We start from the raw sequence: 10,709 nt of genomic DNA on the forward strand, positions 1-10,709 counted from the left end.
AAAGCAAGGCGAATGGGAAATTGAAGTCGCTTAAAATCAAAAGGCAAATCTGTTGAAATCATTGGAATGCGCGGAATCAAAACATCTTCACCTTTAAACTTGCCTTTCAAAATTGTTGCTTCAATTACATTGTTCATTGTCCGTTTCACTGCTAATCTTGTCCCATTGCATAGTTTCGGCTGATTGATATTTCGCAACATAATGATCACTGCGCCGACTTTCAATTGCAAACGATGTGGTGGCAAACCAGGCAAATTAAGTGAATTCAAAAATTCAATTGGATAATTCACTACATCTTCGGGATTAGTGATTGAATCAATTGATTTATAGGTGACAACTTCACCTGGACATCGACATTTTTGGCAGCTAATATAGCTCTCTCGCTTAGCCAATCTTGATTTCGATAGTTTTGTGCAATATTTGGGAATACATTTTGCACTAATTGTACTCTTTATTCTGTTACGGTACAAAAATTAGTTGGAAGTGTGATCATGCCTGTATTCTTATCAATTGGCTTTCGTCCATTTCAAATTTGCAACAAATGTTCGGAAAATTCAGCAGCTGTTGGATCATTCTGTAACTGCACACGAACATTAGTAGTTAATGTGAGTTTTTGAACATATCTCCACAGATTAGAAGATTTAAGGCACGCTCTCAATTCATCAGCTGCTTTTGATTTGGGAATAACAGGCAAAGTTTGTCGAAAATCACCGGCCAATAAAATTAGTGCACCACCAAATATGTTTGTGTTATTTCGAAAATCTTTCAGTGTTCTATTTAATTTAATTTCCCATTCCAGAATTTTTAGAAATGTTGCAAGTTGGTTCTTCATTTACTTGCATTTTTAATGGTAACTTTAATGCAGAATGTGCAGTGCGACCGCCGTCCAATAAAGTTGCCGCTATTCCAGATGATGCCATAGCCAATGCAATATTATTCTGTGATCGAATGGTGGCCAAAATTAACGACAACAAAAACGTTTTTCCTGTCCCACCTGGTGCATCTAAGAAGAATATTCCTCCTCTTTCATTTGCAACATTGTCTATAATTGTGTCATATGCCTGCCTTTGTTCTGTGTTTAATTTTGGTAGGTTTGTTGTTACAAATGTGTTCAGACCATTTCGATCATATTCTTTTTCACGTCTTAATTCTGCATTGTATGCATCATGCATCGGACGATTTGGTGCGATCATACCTAACTCACTCAGAGTTTTATTTGCAATCATCAGGCAAAAGTCTTCGATTTTAATTAATGCCTCATTATATAATTCATCTGTATAATTCAAATTTGGATTTGCAGTAATGCGACGCACTTGATGTAGGATATCTTCTGTCATGTATTCTTGGTAAGTACTCCACAATTCTTTTGGGTTTGCTGGGAAACATGTAGCAATAATGATGGCAAATAGTGTTCTTATTTGGTGTGGAGAACTTTCCACTGATTATCATTTTCAGCAAATTCAATTCTTTGCATGCTTGCTGATAAGTACAACAAAGATGACCAAGATGACGTAAATAGAAAAATTCCACATTGCTGGATATCCATCTACAGGTAATCCTCGTTGCCTTCGTACCCAGGACCTTGATGATGCATTCCAAGTATAATATTTAGGAACATTTAATTAAGCAATGTTCTTGCAAATGAATCTGTTTCACATAAGTTTAAAAATGCAGTTAGTGTTGTTGCTGGTGGTCGTTCGGCCATTTGTTGAGCAGTATTTTCAGTGAAATAAACACTTTGTTCATTTTCTAAATGGACTGACAAATGAATAACATTCAAATGAATAACAATCTTCCCATTTGGTAATTAGTAATTTCATTATTTCGATTTACAACTCCAAATACTGCCATGTCACTTCCTTTATTGATATATTTGCATATGTATTTGATGGATTTTACGGAGTTACAATATTCAACATTTATATGTGCGTTAAATGTTTTCGATAATAATTTGGAATACAGAACTATCCAACGGTTATCGATCTCCACATCTTCATTATTTATTTTCACAGTGACTGTTTTTCCATTATCTTCTGGTGATCTTTTACGGTACAATGGATATCCATCATTTCCAGTCATTGTTTCAGCAATTAATTGCCTTGGGTAGTTTTTTGAACATTTACCATCAACCATACATGGAGAATTTTGATTTAACGTACCACACGGTCCATGAATCATGGTTTTGGTTACAGTAGTATGTAATTCTGGATCTTCATTTATATCTGGAATCTCAGCACATATAATATGATCAATTTTATCTGTGGTTAGTTTTTGTTTTAACCAAATCAAAATATGCGCATGTTTCAAGCCTCTTTTTTGCCATTTCACAGAATACATGAAACATTGTACATCTCCGTAAACTTTATGTTTTACAATGAAATCCATTAGAGACTGTAGCTTTCGTCTAAACACTCTTGCAGTAATGTCATGCCTATCAGTAGCTGATTGCCCAGTATATAAATTATTCTTAATATCATCCCATTTCGGATTGCATGTGAAAGTTATGAATAAGTCGGGTCGACCATAATTTCTGACGTAACACATTGCATCTTGGGCGTATTAATGCATATGCCTTGGACTGCCTGTATACGATGAAGGTAATATTACCATTTGACCAATGTTATTAACGTTGGTATCGTTGTTAATTGCACATCGTAAATGTATGTATTCGTCACAGCGTAATTTTCTTTGGTTGAATCTAATGTAATTCAATCGTTCTGTTTCTATTTTCGCATATATGTCAACAATATACTGATGAAATAATTTACGACACTTTAAATTGTGATTCTCTTGATTTTCTCTTATCATGATTCTGTATGCATAATAATTCATTGTGCTTACAGTTTTATTTGTTTCTTGACCATTTGCTGGATTTATTTGTTTTATATCAATCGAATAACCATCTTCACCACGACAGAACATAAGAGGATATTGTAATGCATCATATTTTCGATGCGTTTCATCAACACGTTGCAATGTATCATTTCTTCTTTGCAAAACAATATCTCTTGGTTGAAATTCATCTCCAGATATAACAATTGCAACCTCGTTGCTTGAAGTTGGTTGATTGTATCTTCCACGATGTTCGCCGGCAGGCATTTTATTTGGATCAATTTTAATTTTATAATTATCACATGACAATCTTTCGATTGTTGTTTTAAAACTTTGCACCAAAACATTGTGTGTGTGTAATAAATCTTGTAACTCTCACATAATGACTCTGTTTATATTTCTGGAAGATGCACACCGTGCTTCAAGTTCAACATCGTTGTCATTAATGAAATAAATTTGCAAAAATTTTGACTCTTGATCGGGTAGTGGTAGTAATGAACCTAATAAGTGATATGATATGCTTGCCCTTGAATCTGAAAAAAGCCATAATTTGTGTCCATAAAATCTAATGATTCGTTAGATGTGTCAGCGAATGTTGTTGAACCTTGAACGTTGGCATGAAGTTATCGGTTATAATTTTTCCAGCACCAAAAGATGTCATTTGAAAACATGAATTATATGTGGACATTTTTTCAAGAAAATGTTTGGAATCGGGTGATGTTCCCGATAATAATGTAGCTAATGGTTCGGGCGGATATTATATGTCTGGTAAACGAACTTTTCCTGCAGCGCAATGCTTGAAAAATCCGCAAATTTTATCCATACTTCCAATGACAACGTATTTGTGAGATGAATAATCAAGTTGTGGATTATATTGAAATGCTGCACCATTCAAATTTACAGAATTGATATTTATTGGCCGATTTTGAGAACGTGACCTAGAACGATCTCTTTGTTGACTTAATCTATCAGCATGACTTTCCTCACTTTCATTTTGTCTGTGATTTTGCACATATCTATTGTGACGTGTATTACGTCCGATGTTAGCATGTCTTCTACCTCTTGGCATTTCTTTTACCGAATCAAAGGGGTCTTCTTTATGTCACTCTGAGCTCTTGATTGCTACTTTTCTTGTTTTTAAACTGGATAAAATTTGCAGATTTTGTCAAGCATTGAAATTCAAAACTGAAACACCAGGCATGTGTTGCGCTGCAGGAAAAGTTCGTTTACCAGACATACAATATCCGCCCGAACCATTAGCTACATTATTATCGGGAACGTCACCCGATTCCAAACATTTTCTTGAAAAAACATTTTCCCCCCACAACATATGGCTCAAAATGCTTTACGCACACATATGAGTTGTGGGGTGGAAGATGCACCGCCGTCGGGATTTTCAAGTTGTCCCTCCACTTTGCCACTTCCTCCGGATCCTTTGGGAACGAAAACAGGCGTTTCTCGTCCTGCGAGCATCCGCGTACGCGACACAACCTATCACTCATTTTTTTTTTAATTTTCAATTTTTTGATTTTAATTAATTTTTTATTACGCACGGGGTTTTGAAAAAAAAGCTAAATTTGTACCGCACTTTAAACACTCGAATACCGAAAAACGCACGGCGCTTTTAAAAAAACGCTTAATTTTTAACGCACTTTAAAAACTTAAAAAACTCGAATACCGAAATACACGATTTTAACGCCCGAATAAAAGTCCGCCCGTTGGAATTTGCAAGTCGCCTTCGCAATTTCGCAAAACTTAAATCCCGTTAACTTTTTCCGATTGCCATTTATTATTCTGGCGCAATTTTCCAAATTCCAAAGGGCGAAATAAATCACAAAAAAAAGCACCTGTAATGTCAAATACATTACGCCACTCACACAAACTTTTCTAATAATATCTTACATTGCTAATTGCTGTTAATAATACTCACTTGCTGTTAAATTTTCCGAATTGCCTTTTACGCTGTTAACTATTGGTGAAAAATGTGTCAGTGGTGAAATTGTCTTCGCGAGACGAGTACCCCTCGAAAATGAACACTTTCCTGTCATTAAGACTTCTCTATTCATTAACGTTCTCTGTCACACGGGGACGCAAATGAAGGAATGAAAACAAAATGTATAAAGTGGTGTGCGGTATTCGTAAACAAACCGGTGCAAGCCATTGAGCATTCCCTTTGTTCTTACAAAATGTATAAAATGGTGTGCGATGCTCGTAAACAAACTGGTGCAAGCCAAGAGCATTCCCTTTGTTCACGACCGGCAAGCCATGAGCGTTCCCTTTGTTCTTTTTGGTATATCTCGTTTGACGTAAGCCCAACAACAACTTCTGTCAAATTCTCTGACAGCCGAATAAGTGTTTTCTTCTATAGCAAAACTTCTGCATTCAGTTCGCCTTGATCAACACCGAAATGTTTCAAATACATTCGCACATACAGCGCTGGAATAAAAGTTCTATTGACATTTGGGCACATTTGAAAGAAACGAATGAAAACAGAACTAATACCTATGAATCATTACATTTTTATTTTTTTTCGTTAGATAATTATTTCAAATAATTTATTTGGAATCACTTCTAGTGAAATGTTGCAAAAAATCAAAACAAAACTAAATTATTTTTTTGTGTTCATTTGGTCCATATGTTCCATAAAAAGTTGATATGGTAAATAATATGCAGCGTCTGATACACGCAAATTTCCGTTGACCATTATAGTGACAAAATTATCGATCACCAATTCCAACAGGATTTCAAAATCAGGGTTGGAATGAGTTGTTGTGTGGTATACTTCTGAAAAAATCAGAGATAAACAAAATAAATCTAAAAATTCAAATTCTAACTTTATCTTGTGTATGTTCTTATTACCTTTGAATTTTTCAAATGAAGCACCATTCATTTTAAATTTTCCACCAATTTTTTTTATCATTTCGCGTTTCTTTCCTTTTTCGTTCGATTCCAATATTATTTCATAGCCGAAAACATCGTTTGCAAACGCATTCATTTCCATATAGGATTGGTCAAGGGAAGCATCGCTCAATTGAATTGAAACATTATTTTCATTCAAATCATCGATTTCTGGCTGAGTTTCAATGTCCGGTTCATTTGAAATTTCTGTATTCGACTCTTTATTTGCCGTATTTGCGACAGCAGCCAAATTGTCATCGATTTTCGATTCTTCAAATACGCTAACACCTTCGGATTGTGATTTCGTTTCGTGATGAACAATTTTCGTCTTTGACTCGTCGTTCGTTGAATTTTCGTCTGAAACAACAATCACATTGTTCTTATCGATCTGAATTCCCTGTCTTCAAACACGCTCATATCGTTGGAGTTATCTGAATTTTGTGTATTCATGCGTTCATCCTCTTCGGTAAATAAATCCACAACTTTATTTAAATCTGCCATTCCGAAAATGTAATGTTATTTTTTTTCAATTCGTATCAATCCGGGAACAATGTATTCTATTGTAATTTTATCGATGTGAATACCCAAAGAAAACTGTCAACACACAAGGCCTAAAAATTTACCAGGTCTGCTTAAAACTGCAAAAATAAAAAAAACAAATTTTTTCTGCCACATCACATGGGGAAATGTATAAAGTGGTGTGCGTTGGTGTGCCGTATTCGAAAACAAACCGTTTGAACATTTCCTTTGTTCTTACAAAATGTATTATACCTCGTTTCAAGGATGATAGATTTACCAGGTCTGCTTGAAACTGCAAAAAAAAAAAAGAAATTTTTCTGCCACATCACTAGGGGAAATGTATAAAGTAGTGTGCTCTGGTGTGCGGTATTCGTAAATAAACCGTTTGAACATTTCCTTTGTTCTTACTAAATGTATATCTCGTTTGATGTAAACCCAACAACAACTTCTGCCAAATTCTCTGAGAGGCGAATAACTGTTTCTTGTCTGGCAAACCTTGGTAAATCTCATGATTCAATTATACAAGGTTAAGTAAAGTTTGACAACTGATTTCGGATGCTACTTAATCCATTGATGCAATTTGGAAGCAAGGGAAAAAAGGGAATAAGTTTATCCCCTTTCTGAAAATGTAGTAAAAAATTGAAAAAGGTCGTCGTAAGCCATAGAATAATTTTATGTTATTTTATAACTGGTACTTAATTATTTATATTTTTAACTTAACTATTCCCATGGATTTGTGTCATATATATATGTATTTTGACCATGCATCGGATTTGAATCTATATGTGTCACTTGTAAACCTACACTGAAGTAATAAATAAAACAAATAGTGGAAACTCTTAACAAGGAAAAACTACTTTTATTTCGTCACGTCCGCTAATCATACATTTGATTTTTTAACGAGATGATCTGCAAAGTTACAAGTATAAAATCTGTGTTAAAAAAGATAAATTTATATATACGCAGAAACACAAGTAGACGCCCAAACAATAAAAGCGTAGCTCCAATTATAATCAAATTGAGCTCTGCTGCAGATCGCTCTCAACTGCTGAAAGCTGTAGCTAAATTCTGCAAAGATAAGAGACGAGCACTTTCTCTTAGTGATGTCGGCGTCAGTATTGAAGGGAAGCTATTTATCCACGAATGTCTTACAAGAAAAAATCGCGAACTAATGCGTTTGGCTATGCAGTATAAAAAGCAAAAGCGTCTAATGTCAGTTTTCTCTGTTCGTGGGCAAGTGTTTGTTAGAGCTCGACCCCAAACTGATGCTGATGCTTTCCATTTCAATTCAACCGGGCTATTCGGGTCATGTTCTTCGATTTCGATGTAACTGAAATATGTTGCTCTCTGCTCAAAATAATGAGACACGTATTTTTTTGTTCGCCCGAAAAAAATTTTTTTCAAGAGTTATCGGCAATTTTGTTTTTCGGCTCAAACTCGATTTTTTTTAATTATAAATATAAGAAAAAAATTTTTTTAAATGCCCATAACTTAGTCAAAAATGAACCGATTTTAATAATTCTGGGTTCAAAATGATCGTAATTACTTACACGAGCGACTTTATGCAGAAACAATTGCAAAAAAGTAGTTGAAAATTTTTTATTTTGCAAAAAACAAAAAGTGCGAAACAGGTTTTTTACTCAAAAATTCATTACTCAAAAACAACTCATTTTAGCTACTAGGCATTCAGCTTAATTGAAGTTTGGGGTGTCCTCTTGATTTGGAAAAAGTTATAAAAAAAAAAAAATACACTTTTTGAAATATTGAATTTCGAAAAAATTTCAATTTTTTTTCTTTTTTGCTAAATAAAAAATTTTCAACTACTTTTTTGCAACTGTTTCTACATTAAGTCGCTCGTGTAAGTAATGACGATCATTTTGAATCCAGAATTATTAAAATCGGTTCATTTTTGACCAAGTTAAGAGCATTGAAAGAAAAAAATTTCTTATATAGTTAAAAAAAATCGACTTTGAGCCGAAAAACAAAATTGCCGATAACTCTTGAAAAAAATTTTTTTCGGGCGAACAAAAAAATACGTGTCTCATTATTTTGAGCAGAGAGCAACATATTTCAGTTACATCGAAATCGAAGAACATGACCCGAATAGCCCGGTTGAATTGAAATGGAAAGCATCTGCTGTAATTATTAACTGAAAAAAACGAGTATAAAGAGCATGGCAACTGCTAACATGTAAAAACAAAAACATTTATGCGTTATATTATTAATGTTATGTCTGCGTTAAATTTATTCTCTTATTTATCATTTATGTTTTTCAAACTCTTTGCTTTGCATTGTAATCATTTTTATTTTAGTATCATTTCTATTTCGTTCATCTCATTGTTAGTTTTCATATTCTTGGCTTTACAATGTAATCTTTTTTATTTTGATCTCATTCCTATCTATCTCATTATCCCCTTGCTTTATTTAAACTCCTTCACCTTGCGTATACTCCCAACCATAAACTGTCAATGTGTAATGCAATAGCAAAACAATTAGACAAAGAACATGCAAGAGGATTGCTTAAACTCATTTTTAATCGCTACAATGGGTTTAATGTCTGTCAGTTGAATGCGCGAAGTTTGAATGCTGAAAAAATTGACTATCTAAATTTTGTTTTTGATAATTTGAGCATTGACTTAATATGTATTACAGAGACATGGTTTAAAGACTATATTGATAATAATGTATATTCCCTGTGCGACTACACTATTATTAGATGTGATAGGACTACGAAGACTCGAGGAGGTGGCATTGCTTTATATTTTAAAAATAATTTTAAATGGAAAGAGATCTGTAGATCAGATCATTTTCAAGAAGTCGAATACATTTTTGTTGAATTTTATGATAACAATACCAAATGTCTTGTTGCATGCATTTACAACCCTAGCAATAGAAATGACCTCTAAGTGATATTTGATAAATTAGCGGAATTCCACATCTCCTATGAACATATTATTGTGTGTGGTGATTTAAATGTAGACCTTCTTTGTGATAATTTTTCTTCCAGGAGTTTGATAGATAGTTTCCAATCATTAGGAATTTCCTTAGTCAATGAATATGCTACTCGCTTTGCACCCCACTGCAAACCAAGTCTTTTGGATGTATTTTGCGTCAGTGACAGAGATTACGTCAGTCATATTGATCAGCTTCCTATGGCTGGAGTTTCCGACCACGAGTTGATATTCTTATCTTACAACATCCAGTTCAACAAACACAATCAAGTAAAGTAGATATTTTTTAGAGACTTTAAGCTTATTCAGCATGATCTCTTAAATAAAGAGGCTGCCGAGCTTGATTGGAATATGTGTCGGTTATTCACAACAGTGGATGAAAAACTGCAACATTTCAATGCTTTAGTCAGCTATCTATTTGATAGGTTTGTTCCGATGCGTAAAGTTAAATTAAACCTTGTTAGATTACTCATTGTTCCTCATGTATCATACGCTGAATTAGTATATTGCAGGCTTGATAATAATTCGAAGCAAAAATTGCAAATCGCTTTAAATAATGCAGCGCGTTTCGTGTTTGAAAAAAAAAAAATCAAATAAATTGAAATTGAAAGATGCGAAAGTCTAAGCAAAATGGAATAGGCAAAACAGTATTGCCTGCTAACTTTTTCAGCAAAAGTTTTAATTTCTACGCTTTTGAGTACTTTTTCTTTGGAATTTGCGCTGAAATAAAAAGTAGCTTTTCCAAGAGGACAACACGGATTTATTAAGTAGCTTCAAGATGGCTAACACAGGGTGAAATTAGGCTACTTACATCACCTTTAATTATTGCTTCATGGGAAAATCTATTATCCTTGGTCAACACACTTGTTGCTCTCACAAATGAACTGCACACAAAACACAAATCAGTAGTTCGGCATTCGTGTATGTGTACTGAAGCATTTCTCTTCATAAAGAGAGTACAAACCTCTGTGTTTATGTTTACTCTCCGTCGAAAAAAATTTGCAACTTAGCAACACGACACAAATCGTTTCACAATAACGAAATATTCGTATATTTATTCAAAAAAACTTGTACACATAAAATTAATGTTAATTCGAAACTTAATCTAAGAATCGAGCAAGTTCTGCGGCAATTTTCACTAAAAACACAATTTGTAAAATATTTTGATTTTTTCTTTTTTAAAAACCTTCCCCTAGTGGGTCCCTATAATATGAAAAAAGAACGAATAAAATTGGCTCGTATCAGCCCAAAAAAATGCGTACAAACGAACATCATTTAATTTTTATATATATAGATTATATTATATTATATTATATTATATTATTTTATTTTATTTTATTTTATTTTATTTTATATTATATTAATTATATTATACCAGCGGACCCTCACCCGCTTCGCTGGGTGAAAGAAAAATATAAATGAAAAGTGTTCTTTGTTTTTTTCTTGTTTCATCATTTAATTCATGCTCCACAATTATTTTGTGACTTATTCTAATAACAATGTTTTATT

This window comes from Anastrepha obliqua, chromosome 6 (assembly GCF_027943255.1).
Source record: "Anastrepha obliqua isolate idAnaObli1 chromosome 6, idAnaObli1_1.0, whole genome shotgun sequence".
Taxonomy (NCBI): domain Eukaryota; kingdom Metazoa; phylum Arthropoda; class Insecta; order Diptera; family Tephritidae; genus Anastrepha; species Anastrepha obliqua.